This window comes from Seriola dumerili, unplaced genomic scaffold (assembly GCF_002260705.1).
Source record: "Seriola dumerili isolate Sdu_G_001 unplaced genomic scaffold, Sdu_1.0 BDQW01002637.1, whole genome shotgun sequence".
NCBI lineage: Eukaryota > Metazoa > Chordata > Actinopteri > Carangiformes > Carangidae > Seriola > Seriola dumerili.
The window spans coordinates 128,122-142,573 of NW_019176892.1; positions in this window are offsets into that span (position 1 = coordinate 128,122).

Consider the following 14,452-nt stretch of genomic DNA (forward strand, 5'->3'; position numbering starts at 1 on the left):
ACCAGTACGAGACAGTTAGTTCAGTTTAGAGACCAGTTGAGAAACCAGTAGAGACCAGGAAGAGTCCATTAGAGTTCAGTATAAGACCAGTTAAAGAGACCAGATGAGAGATTCAGTAGATCCAGTAGAGTTCAGTAGACCATAAACCAGTAGATCCAGTAGAGACCAGTAGAGTTTCAGTAGAGACCAGTAGAATCAGTAGAGGACCAGTAGAGTTCAGTAGAGACCAGTAGAAACCAGTATAGACCAGAAAGTCCAGTTAGAAGCTAGAAGGTCAGTAAGAACCAGTAGAGGACCAGTAGAGTCCAGTAGAGCTTCCAGTAGAGACCAGTTGAGTCCAAGTAAGACCAGTAGAGACCAGTGGAGCTCCTAGAGACCATAGATCCAGTAGACCAGTAGAACCATATCAGTAAGAGACCAGTAACAGAGTCCAGTAGTATAGATGGCCAGTTAGAGACCAGTAGAGTAGCAGGATTCCAGTAAGAGACCAGTAGAGTCCAGTAACTCACATAGAAACATTGGAGTCCAGTCAGACACCAGTAGAGACCAGTAGAGTCCAGTAGAGACCAGTAGAGTCCAGTAGACTTCAGTAGAACCATTGGAGGCACGAGTAGAGACAGTTAGTAGACCAGTAGACCAATCCAGTAGAGACCAGTAGAGTCCAGTAGACTTCAGTAGAGACCATTGGAGTCAGTAGAGACCAGTTGGAGTCAGTAGCGACCAGTAGGTCCCTCGAAACAGTAAGAGACCAGTAAGAGAGTCCATTAGAGAGGACGTAGAGACAATAGAGACCAGTAGAGACTAGTAGGAGACGCAGATAGACAGTAGAGACCAGAGAGTCCAGTAGACGTGCAGTAGAGACCGTATGGAGTCCAGAGAGGACCCAGTACAGATCCAGTGATGTCCACTCACGAGACCAGTAGAGACCAGTATGTGACCAGAAGAGTTCAGTAGAGTCCAGTAGAGTTGAGCTGCTTCAGTGGAGAAGGGCTGCTGCAGACTGATATAAAACACACACACACACCACCACACACACACACACACAGACCAACATTTATTTGTCTATCTATTTAATTAGCCTCATTTCCCCTTCAGCCATTTTGGCCCTGATAAGTCGATACAATCTACAGTGACTTTGTGGATGATTATGATGGGAGAGAAAGACGGGGGGGGGGCTAAAGAAGAGGTCAAATGGGTGAAAGAAAAAAGTGCCCCCCCAGTTGAACGAAAGACGGAGAATGACAGGGAAGGCCTGTGTGGTCCGATAAGGTTCAGACAGCTGATGCTGCACACAGCGATGGTTATCTCCACCCCCCCACCCCGTCCTTATCTGATGCCGCTCCCAAACACAGAGACTTTACAAAGACCAACACAGATACAGGACCAGGAGTGTCCAGACCAAACCACACTGAGAGGGTCTGGAAGTAAAATATCATCTGGAACAAACGTTAGTTATTAAAAGAAAACGAGAGAAAACAATTAGTCCGAGTTCACCAGCAGCGTTCATGTTTCTTAACCCACTGGAGCTTCCTCAATCCAACTGGGTCGTCATACATTCGGTCACATAAGGAACCACTGTGTATTACATGCTTTACTTTGAAAGGTGTTTGACCCCTAATCAGCTGTTTCCTGAATGTTTTTGGCGGATGTACTTTTCAGGTGTGAAATGAATTTAGATATTAAAAGATTTACACACAGACGAGTCAGACGACTTCTCCAGACATGCAGTCTTTTAATACTATGAACAGAGAGAGAGCTGAAGTGTCTGATGGTCGTGTTTTGCAGGTGAAGTCTTTGGCCTGATGGATGCAGCGTTTAATGCATGTGTGATAAACACTGCAGGTTCCACACATGTCAGCCCACTGTTGTCGTGTTGTTTGTGTCTGCTGACATGAAACCAGACAGCAGTGAACGCATGACGCCCCCTCCAGCTCCCAGACCTTTGTTTTCATTGATGAAAATAAGACCCTGGATTTAGAAAAAAACTCCTCTTACTTGGTTGTGTGTGTGTGTGTGTGTGTGTGTTGGTGTGTGCTGTGGAGTTGTGTCTGTCAATGTGTGTGTGTGTCTTCAATGGTGTGTGTTGTTGTCATGTGTTGTCAGTGTGGTGTTGTGTGGTGTGTGTCTGTCAATTGTGACCAGTGTCTGAGTGTGTGAGTAAATGTTGTGTAGTGCGCGCTTGATATAACTTAGACAAATACAATTATCTCCATTTGGATAAATAGGTGTGTGTGTGTGTGTGTGTGTGTGTGTGTGTGTGTGTGTGTGTGTGTGACCGTAGAGCTGAGCCTCAGTAAGCTCCTCTTACTCAGTTGAGACTCTTATTTTGAAGTCTTGTGACCTCAGCAGCGTGGCTCCAAACAGGCCATTTTCATGATTTTTCTCCATTCATTTTCTATGGGATTTACGTCACCATGGTTACTAAAAAGTCATAACCCACCATTCCCGATCAAGCCGCACGTTTTGATGTATGTTTCTGGGTTTGCTTAATGCTGCGGGATGAGTTACGTGCCAAACTAATTTACGGAAGAAGAATAAGAATATTATATAGATTATATATTATAATAAATTCTGTTGTCTGTCTGTGCAGTGTTCATGTTTTGAAGATGTTACACAGAAAACTCTGGTGACAGACACGTGCTCGTCTTCTTGAGACTCCCTGTGAGGCTCCTGGTTTTTGTATTAAACTTTAAGCGTGTGTTGTTTTGTGATTGTAAAGTGATGATTGTTGCAGTGGAGGACTGCGTGTATGTTTGTGTATGTGCTCACCTACAGTATGCACTGATTGCAGGAACAAACCAAATCTATGGTCTTACAGCAGGGGGGTGATTAGGGTGCCCCCCCCCACCGGCAGACACACATGCACACTAAGTTAACTATAGAGGCACATTCCCACCGGTCACAGAGCGGCCTGTTCCCCGGACACACTCGGTGCTTCAGTGTGATGCGTTCAATGGACCGACTGCAGGAGAACAAGGAAGCAATGACAACAATATTCTGAAGATTCAACAACTATTTTGTGAGATATAATATTCATTTGAAAGACCTGATGAAGCTGCAGTGGAGGACTGTTTGCATGTCACAAACGAACCCTTTGATTTGAATCGAGTCACACACACGTCATTAAACTGAACCTCCCTGTTCTCTACAGACAGAGTTTAGAAATGTGACCTCGCTTCAGCTGAGACGAACTTTCCCTTCCTTTAACTGGCAGCAGAAATGCCTCGCAGCTAAAGCAGCACACAGCGAGATAAATATATACCAGTGCAGTAATTATCATTAGCCGAGCTGCTCAGCCAGGAGCCCAGAGATTTCACATACGAGTGTTTGTGATGTGCCTGGAAGACGAATGTTGCATCGGGGATGAGTTGGGAAAAGCTGCGATGTTTGTTGGCACAGAATGAGAGGATTCAGTCAGAGGAAGTTCTGCTGCAGCTTCTCCATCTGATCAAACTGTGGAGAAACGCTGACGAGTCGCAGTCTGTAGAAAACAACATGTCGGACTCAACCTTCCTCCATTTGTTTCTTTCATTTCCTTCACGTCTCAGACCTGCGTGATTGACACATCCTTCCATTACCACAGGGGTTATCTGAGGAGCGGATGGCATTCTCTCTCCTGACTCGCTCTCTGGTTGGTTCCCAGCGTGACAGGCAGGTTCCCTGCAGGGCCGAGCTGATTGGCCCATTACCTCCCCTCCGGCGGTGTGGGAGGTCTGAGGGAGCAGCTGCGGCTCGGAGAAGGCCACTTGAAGTGAAAATCACTCTGATAAATAATACAGCTGTGGTAATAACCAGCTGCTTTTGACCTTGCCTTCCACCGTGTCTGTGGCCAGTAATGATTCCATCGCTGCCTGTGATTGGCACATGCATTATTAAGCCACTTCCTCCCTCAGAGTTCGGCCCTGTCGGGTGCCAATTTCAACTCATGTAGCATCTTCTTCTTTGCATTTTATTCACCACTGTTCCATTTATCTTCCTTTACATCACATGATATCACAAGGATTCCTGCACCTCGGGGCTGACTGGGGAGCTGTGATAGGTCAGTCACAGGTGGGTGGAGCTCCCCCCTGTGCCTGCTCCTCAATGTGTGGAGCAACACAACAATTCCTGTTTTCTGAGCCTGTTGCTTCAACATTTACTCGCTCTGAGACAATGCCTCAGCTGTAGCATTATTAACCCTTTTAGACCTGAGTCTCCTCTGAATCAAAACCTGAGCGTTTCCTGAAAAACTTGACTTTCACTAAAAGCTTCATTTCTCTGCCTCTGGAGCAGAGAGGAAGAAATGAACAACCTCCTCCTCGTGGTTGTATCCCTCCTCCACTCAGACTAGCTCCAGGTCAGAATATCAACCATCCCTGTGAACTTTTCTCATAATTGCTGTGAAGTCTTGAGTAATGGCTAAAAAGTGTTTTCTGGGGTCACGCTGACCTTGACCTTTGACCTTTGACCAACATCCACCAAATTTTTACCAAATTTGAAGAAGTTCCCTGAAGGCGTCACTGAGAGAGTAAAAAGCTTTTATTGTAGATCACTGACTTTGTCTTTGAATCTGTTTGTGCCTGAAAAACATTTTTCAACATTTTCAGTTCAGTTTCATTTTTTCTTAACATTAATAGATTTTTTAAAATTATATTTAAAATGATTTAGACACACACACACACACACACACACACACAGCCCCACCCTCAGGAAGACGTGTCAGAGCCTGGTCCTCGGGCTCCCATGATGAACGAGTGCAGAAGAGTTGGAGCGTCTGGAGTTACTTAATGTTGTTGCACAGAATAACTTCAAAGGTTTCCTTTGTTAAGATAAAACTTTAAGGCACTTGCAGCAGTGAAAGAGATTTTACAGCAGTAAACTTCTACAGTTTCCATGGAGACCGTTTGTTTGCTGCCATTAGCTCTTGTGATACCTGTGAACTTCTCACCTGTATCGTCTCACAAAGTCGGCCAGAAGAACAAAAACGTCTCAAAGAATGACATTAAAGAAGTGTGGTGCTCTCTCTATTCCTGTTGTTGTCATGGAAACTTCAGCACAGTGTTCAGTAGATCCAATCACAAACTGATGCTGATCAGATCTATAGAGAGAAATCAATAAATCGGTTCCTCTGGTGGAGGCTCCATCAGGGTCGGACGTTCATCCTCTTCACTGATCAACATGAAGTCAGACATGTTTAGTTCAGATAAAGTCAGAGGAACCTTCAGTTCGGTCTCTGAGGTCTGAACTGACGAAGTGATTCCTGAAGTATAAAGCCAAGATCAGGACAAGACCTTAAATCCATCAGTGAACATTGTAAGGAAACCTTAAGGAGAAGATTTAAAGGTGTTTTGTGCAACAGTTTTTATTTTAAGGAAATCTTAAGTTGGACTTTAAGGAAAACCTTAACTTCAGGTGTTTTGTCCTTGGTAAACGACCTCGAAGCTCCACTGTATCTCCAAGTATCGATAACCTCTTTTCCAATGCACCTAATTACAGCTGTCAAAAACAACGGCTTTGCTTTATGGATCTCCCCGAGGGCGAGGTGATGAACAATCCCACATCCTCTTCAAACATCAATGCCCGTCCTCTGCGCCTGCGTATGTGTGACTGCTGGACAGAGGCTTGAGGGGGGTAATTAAAAGGCTGAATTGTTCCCCGTGTGTCAGTACACGTCTGTTTGACCGACGCTGTTTGGCAGGTGGCTGCGGCCCCCGGGAGTGACCTGTTGCTGTCTTATTAACTTCTCCAGAAAGAGAAAGTGGCAGATGGAGAGATGGAGGTCAAGAGCACAGAGGCTGAAGAAGTCCAGGCTGAACAGGAGGAGGAGGAGACGGAGAGAGGAGGAGCAGTGGAAGGTGAATGTGTTCGTGATCGGTCAGGTGTCCTGAGGTGTGACGCACAATCTGAACAAAACTATGTCCATGGTTTTACGTCTGTACAACCATGAAGGTCGTCATGGTGACAGTCTGTCATCTCCAACACCGGGACTACAAAGACCCAAGGAGTTGGGACACAGTCAGGAGGAGGCACAAATAACCCGGCGACAGTCAGAGCGGCAGCCATTTTGTTTTCAGGTTGTCCATCCGTCTCATTCTCGTGGACACGATGTCTCAGAAACACCTTGACAGAACATTCCCCTGGACTCAAGGATGAACTGATTAGATTTGTGGCTAAAGGTCAAAGGTCACAGTGACCTCACAAGACACTTTAGCCATTACTCAAAATGTGACACAAATGGTTAATATTTTCATTGTAATATTTAGTATGACTCTGGATAAACAGGATGTAACCTGGAACTAGTGTGAGTGGAGGAGGAGGAGATTGTTCACAGAGCGCAGAACCCCATCCTCCGCAGCCTCAGGTTACACATCATCATACAGATGGGATAGTTTTCTCTCTGAATGTGCTACCAGCTTCATTTTCTTGGCACATGAACAAAGTTAATTTTAAAAGCAGAGCTATTTATGAATCTCTTCATGTCTGAATCAAACAGACTTTACAAACCCATACACAACAGCACCACAGCCGGACTTCAGCCAGTATCTCCTCTCCATCCAGTGTGAAGCGGCCAAACACACTCCTGTCCGCTTCATAGAGTCATCTGGAAAGTGTCGCCTCCAGCAGCCAATGAGCAGCGGGAACAGAGCAGCGCTGACAGTGACTGGTTGGAGAGGAGTCAAGCACCGAGGCCCAGAGAAGGGAAGTGACACCTGATGCCAGAGCCGATGTGATCACAGTGAAGCTCAGTGTGTCGCTCTAACCCGTTAACATGGCCGCCACATGCAGCAGCTAAAATAGTTAGCAAATATATTTATATTTTTCATGTCTGTGTCATATTCAGATTCAAACTAGGAACTCAAAGGATGAACTGATTACATTTTGGTGGCTAAAGGTCAAAGGTCAGTGTGACCTCACACAACAATTTTTTACTAAGAGACGGTTCAAAGTTGATATTATTTTATTATTTTTATATTTTTTCATAATATTTGATAATATTTTTTAATATTTTATGTGACTCTGGATAAACAGGGGTGTAACCTGAAACTACTCAGGAGCTGATTCTAGTTTTCTAATTCATCTGTTTCAGTTTTTCACGATCTGTTTATTGCACAAGTTCATATCGCCATGACGATGAAAATACGTTTATCACTCTGTATAGATAAAATATGTGTTTTATATTCATATAAACTCTTGATGTTTTTGAAGTGGCCACAGCTCCTCTGTGTCCCTGTGGTCTCAGGCCTGAGCTTCATCATCGGTCCTCACAGGAAACTCATCACTCATGTCAGCGTCTCTGAGGAGGAAGTTAATGGCCTATTAGCACCAGATGAGAATCACCTACGTGCCTCCTGTGGTTTAGAGGGAGTTTTCTCCTCCTGTCTGGTGCACGTGTGCACTATGAGTGTTTCATTTAAATGACACACAGGTAAGTGTACAGAGGGAAAAGAGGGGATTTTATTCTGTGAGTCAGTACCAGTACGTCATCCTTGTCCTCTTGTGAACCTAAAGTATTCACGACGTAAAGTCTGAAACAGCCTGGGGGATAAAACAATAACCATATGTACCAGTGATAGACACTTCATCAACACTGTGTGATAGAAAGTCAGATAGTTTCACGGTTGCATGAACAAACCCAGGTCGTGCTCCCTCCCTGGCTCATAAACAGCCAATCATATCCCTGATAATGGAGCGTGATACGATAAGTGTGTGTTCAGTTCCAACAACAACTACAGAACTGTTACATGCTGGTGAAGGACAGGTCAGATTTATCATGATTATTTTTGTCACCCAGTCCTGATCTGATGCATTCAGAGGTTAAGAGCTTCCTTAAAGTCTTAGTTAAGATTCTTAAGATTTCCTGTGTGTCTTATGTTTAGTTCTTCCTCTGCCTCCTTTAGTAATAATGACACGTGGAATCAAAGTAGTTTATTTGCTGTAATGGAGGCGTGGCTCAGAGTATTGGAAGTGCTCCTCTTCTTCCCTGCAGTTCCCGAGCAGCAGGGAAACCCGAGCAGCTCAGTAGACTGTCTGTAATGAGACGTAGCCCTGAGCCCCTGGTCGGCATCCACACACGGTCCAGACCTGAACCGGGTCCAGACCTGAACCGGGTTTATTCCCAGTGTGTCTGAAAAAAAGTCTCTAAATCTAGTGACAATGAGCTGCAGCTGTAAACACCCCACTAACAGAACCTGTTTGATCCAGAAACTCCAGCTCAGTGACGAGGCACTGAGCTGACCAGTGGTGGAAATATGAGTCCGTCACTCAACTGTTGTGGTCCAGCCAAAAACTAAAGGTACCTCTTATTGTATCTTAACTGCAACACAGCTGAGTTTGTGGCGATAAATGTAGAGAATGAACACAATCAAGACGACGAGGAATTGATTTTGCACCATAAATCTGATCGACAGTCAGTTTCTTTCCTTCTTTTCCACGGCCATATTTTCTACAGGCAAACTGTGTGAGACGATAACAGGTGAGATGATAACAGGTATCACAAGTGCTAAAGCTGGCAAACAAATGGTCTCCATGGAAACTCTCTTTCGTTTCACTAAAATGTTTCAGTAAGGAAATATTTTAAGAGATTCTGTGCACCACCCTCAGCTAAGGAGAAATTCAACCTTATGTGTCATTCTGAAGTAGAAAACTTGAGGTGTTTTGTGCTACAGGCCACAGATAACAAAACAACATAAGATTTTAACTTCCCGACGTTAATTATATCGTCTCTAAACACCACAGAAAAATAATGGGACTCGGTGCTGAGCGTCTCAAACCTGGAACTGCTCCTAAATGGATGGATCATGAAAAATCCCCCTGCAGCTGCAATAGTTTCTAAATCAGAGAAAGAAAGAAAAAATCAAAGATGAAAAGAACGAAAAGGAGGGAATCTTCTCCTCTGTTCTGATCCGTACAGAAACTCTCACTGTGGTCATGACCATGGATGAACTGACAAGCTGACTTTACAACAGATGATTCACATCGTTCTGTCCTCAGTTTTCTCCTTCACTCAGACATCAACATGAACCACTTCTTACACTTGGCTGGACAGATGAACCAGTAACTGGGTCATCCATGGTCTCTGCTTCCAATTACCAGAACTGGGAAATCCTGACAGCTGTCGTCACAATCCTCCTGACAATCTCCCAAAATCAGTTAGTGAATAAAAGGCAGGTAAGAAACAGACATGTTACATTTCAAAGAGCATCTCAGCACGGCATCAAGCTGCATCATCATCTAAACACTCCCTGATTGGTCTGGTATATATCTGACCAGGTCATTTGAGTTGTTGTTTCTTGACTTAATCTAGTGAGCTCATGAGATATTACCTGCATGTGATTGGCTGTTTGTGACGATAAGAGATTAAAGGTCCATATTGTATAAATGTAGATGTCCATGTCTTCTTTGATTATGAAGCAGGTGATGGTGACTGGTTAAATGGTGTCCTGCGTTACTGAAGTCCTCTTGTCTCACTACCTTTCACGCTACTGTGCTAATGCTAGCGATGTTACTGAGTAGAACAGCGTTCCTGCAGCCGGCTGGCCACCACTGTCCAGCGTTGATATTTAGTTGAATGAAGGTTGTGATTTCAGGTTGAGAAAGTAAAAGAAGATTAAATGGTTGGTTTATCATTTTAATACCAAAGTGTGGAGGTGAAGTTATTAGTTGATCATTCATTCAGTCTTGAGTTTCTCCTGTGACATTGATGCATCATTAGCAGTAAATGTGTTGAAAAGGCCACTGCTCCCCTCATCCTGTTAATAGTCAAAGATGAAAGGTCAATGTGTTGCATGTGGGTTGAATTTTTAAATACCTTAAGGTGTCTTGTGCTCAAGGACATGTGTGTAAGTAATAGATATGCAAATGTATGTCTCGTGGTTGTTTTCTATTGGTTGTAAACATAAGCTGATATATATCTTGATGTATCTGGGTTCATTTGTTTCTCCCTCTCGCTTGATCTATGAAAGGTTCAGTCTGACTCTTTTGGTGGGACGAGGAATGGTTATACTTTGTGTGAGCCTTATTGTTCAATAATGTTATTTTTTATTCATCTTCAGTCAGTCAGAGTCTGTGTTTTCATTTCTGTGTTTGTGTCCAGTGTTTTCACAGAATATCCACCACAAAATGATCAAAATTCAATGTCGGGACAACGTCTAATGTCAACGTCAGTTTAATGTTGAATACTGATGTTGATTTTTTGTTGGTTTTAAATTGTGTTGTTAAGTAACTACAATCCAACGTCTTCCAACACCACATCGCATTAACCAGTCTAATACTGGTACCTGATACTGGTAGCAACCATGGACTGTAAAGAAAGATGGACGTTGTCTCTGTGATGTCACCCACAGGTTAATGAAGCTCAGAGTGAGCTGCTCCACCATCGCCATGTTGGCATTGTCTGACTCCACTCCTAACTCCCAGCTTATCCAAAAAGAGGCCAGACTCTAGTGGTCATTAGAGGAACTACAGGTTTTGGTGTTAGCTTCATGTTTCAGCCTCTGAGGTTGCTGCTTGGTAGCAACATGCCCCCACGATGCTGTTTCCAGTTTGAACTCCTAGAACTGTTAGTGCATATACAAACTGCCGTTGTGCCTCACACAGGTTATTTATTTGGCGCCTTGCTGTTTGTCCCAGGATACTATCTGGGCTCTGACCTCTGATAAGCGCCTCCCTCGACACCTGATCACAGCTGTTTCCTCATCCCGTCTCTTCTCCTCTATCTTGTTTTTTCTTGCTGCTCACATCACTTGACTCTGTAAAGCAGTCCCAAATTTGAAGGTGGAGGTGGGGGTGGGTGGGGTGGGGGGGGGTCGATCGCATTGCCCCTGTAATAACCCTTGAACCATGACGGCTGCAGAAGAAATGGTTTTGAGTGGAAGGTTCTGGTGTCTGTGTGAATAACCTTTAGAAGAATGAAGCAGTCTCATTGGCTGCGCTGCTGTGGGAGGACCTTAACACTGACATGTATCATGTTCATTATTGAAAAACGTCAGTTTAAGAGTTTGTTTCCGCTCTGATCTCTTTCCTTCCCACAATCTTGTCTTCTGTTTAGAAATTGTGTCACAACCAAATTTGACTTTTTCCTCAGGTCATCTGGAGTATTCGTTTGGACATGCTGTTATTTATTTATGAGCGGCTATATGTAAGTGTTTAGATTTGAAAGTTCAGTCGCTACTAACCAGCTAGCCCAGTTAGCTAGCAGCTAACTTACGGGCGGGTCTCTCGTCCTGCAGACGGACTATGACTCCACCGTCTTGGTGTTTTTTGTTCTGAAGTCATAATCAGTGCAGACCTACTTTCCCTCTCTGTCACAGATCTAGGATTTCAGAAACTCGTTGTGTTAAAGGTACCAGAGGACAAGTTGGTGTTAAATTTAAATCTGTACATGATTTGATCTGGACAGAGCCTCAGAAGACTGTGGAGGTTGTTTCATGTGTGTGGTGTAGAAAAAAGAAGCTTCCCCATGTTTCTCGCTGACCCAAGAAAAGTCGTAGCCTTGAGTAATGTGGATAAGTAGCATCATTGTATAATCGATTCTCTGACTTTGACTTTGACTTTGAATTGTTTTTGTGAAAAAGCTTCATGTTTTCACCAAGTTGTAGATGTCAAAGAAAAAGGACAGTTACAGTAGTTTCTAGGTCACAAGCAACGTTTCTATCTATCTATCTATCTATCTATCCATCATCCAGATAGATAAAGACTAACACGATTAGGAAGATGACATGCTAAAGGTTGAAGGTTAAAAAAAAAGGTTGAAAACCTCCTGGCTTTTGCGTGGGAACTCTTGTTTCTCATCTATGTGATCTTTGAAACAGATGTTCACACATCAGATCGGGGGGGGGCTGAAGAATTAGTGTTGGGCTGCAGAGTCTGAAGACAGTGAGGAACATGACCTTTTATCTGTACAAGCCTCTGCTACAGCTGCGTTTAATTCTCTGCCATTTAGATCCATAATGTTTCTGCTTGCTGTACTTACTTTTCCAAAACATTTGCTCCCACATTATCTTTCTTCCTCTGCCTTTCCATTTTCCAAGTAGCTCCCTTACCTCATCTCCCCTGGTGGAGGATTAACTACAGCAGTTTGAAGCTCACTCTCCTGTCACAGATGTTGGCTTTGAGATTGAAATGAGCTCTCTGTTGTAAAGGGAGTGAATTGAAGAGGAGAGGAAATGTAAACCTGAAGAGCCTCGAAGAATCAAGTATCTTTACTGTCGGAAAAAAAGCATGAAGGGAAGTGAGACCCAGCTCTTATTCAAGACAGTTTAGTGGGGAAACTGTACAGGCACAAAGGCTCTTAGGCATTGTGCGTCAGGACGGTTAACAAGCAGAGAGTTCAGAGTTCAACTTGCACAGGAAGCAGCTGGGGCCGTAGGTCAGTACAAGCTAGTATCACCAGCTGGTTAGTCTTCTTAGGTCTAGGGGATTTAATGAACACTAAACCTTCTGGTGGCACCACTTACCAACAGGCCACAACACACCTGAATGCCTCAGTTTGCCATCAAGAAAAGGACTCGGGCCTTACGGGAAAACTTGTGGAGCTTGACTAACTTTCACACTTCTCCACACCATCGCTGTATAATGTGTAGACTTGTTGGGTCATGGGTTCCTTAAAGGTTTTGGAAGCAGCCTCCCAATCCCAACGTTGCTAAGGTGTGTGGAAGTTGTGGTTTCAGACCCTGTTATAATGCAGCGTTGTGGAAATGATAAAACCAAGCAGAGCAGAAGAGGAGGATGGAGGCGTGGCCTGTCTGTGTTGGTAACTGCTTGGCTCATATTCAAACTCATTAAATCACTTGTGATGTGCAACAGTGGCTTCATAATAATGTACACTCTCAAATCCACCACGTTCACATGGACTAATTATGTTGCTCTTCATTTTAGATGAGCCCAACATCTGTGAAATGTACAGTGTGTGTTCACAGATTCACTCCACGCTGCACAGTCCAGACTCTGTGATGCTGGACAGACAGACGGGACAGAACCGTCCTCTGGAGAGGTGTTTTGTAAGGTCACTGTGACCTTTGACCTTTGACCACCAAAGCCTAATCAGTTCGTACTTGAGTCCAAGTGGATGTTTGCACCAAATTTGAAGAAGTTTCCTCAAGGTGTTACTGAGACATCGTGTTCACAAGAATGAGACAGATGACCTGAAAACAAAATGGCCGCCGCTCTGTCGTCGATGCGGAGGAATAACAATGACGCGACTGTCCACCTTGTTTTCCCATTAGTCAAAGATAACAATCAGGCTGTGGCTCACGAGGTCGTCCACTAATATGAGGGTCAGCGGTTCAATTCCCAGCTCGTGTCCTTGGGCAAAATACTGAACCCCAGATTTCCCCTGACGTATCATCAGTGTGTGAATGAGTGAACATGTGAATGAGTGAATGTGGCTTTGATCGTGCAATGAGACTTTAAAAGCTCTACATATGAGATAAAAGAGCAGTGTGGAGTTTTGTTCTGCGTCACAGTAACTGAAGTTCACAGCAGATTCATAAAACTGTAGGTTCATGACTAAAATCATGTGACGCACAAAACCAGGAATATTCATCCACATTCTTTTCATCAGAATCAGAAATCTGTGTTGTCATGGTTCCTCTTGATGAATCTGACTCATGTGAACAAGCCTCGTTCCCACTATTCTCCATTAATAATGAAGACTCTCCCTTAATCAATCAGTTTGAATAAAACAAGTGATCAGAAACAAACATCTTCAGTGACTTTAGTACAATCACTGTGATGTAACGTCTGTGTAGTAAGATATTAAACGATGCTGAAGGAAACATTGAGCGGGTGACGGGACAGTATCTCTGGTCAGGTTAGAGGCTGTAAAGACGGTTTACAGAAATTTAACTGGACTTGAAATGAAGTGAAAAGTAAAAGCACCAAGAGACATCGATGCAGTAAATCAAGCGGCAGCTCTGAAGCTCTCCACAGTCTGTGGATGAAGACCTGGACGTGTCTCCTGGCTGCAGCAGTGAGTCCAGCCTCGCCTCGCTCTGTCCTCTGCAGGGACGTAGTGCTCAGCTTGTTAACATCACTGCTGAATCCCAGCAAACTTGAATTTTGAAGGCCGGTCGGAGGAGAGTCTTATTTTTAATGCATCATTTTTAATTTTTACACTGTGTGCACTTCCTGTTTTACCCCCCCCCCCCGTTGGTTATTGCAGTTGTATGAGAGAGAAGGAAACACAGTGGAGTGACCCACACATCCAGTGCAGCACATGCAGCTAAGTAGGACAGTGAAATCGATGGTCCGTCGCGTGTAGGTGACCCACATAAACCTGACTCCTCCCTCACCTGAGCTGAGAGGACACTGAGGAAGAACTGCTGATGTGATGATCTCACACACACACACACACACACACACACACACACCGGCTCCAGAGTCTCATCTGTCACACGTAGATTTGCTATTAAAGCTGTCTGAGAGCTGCCGTCGTCCAATTAGAAAGGCTGTCTCTGTCTGTCTCTGTTTACCT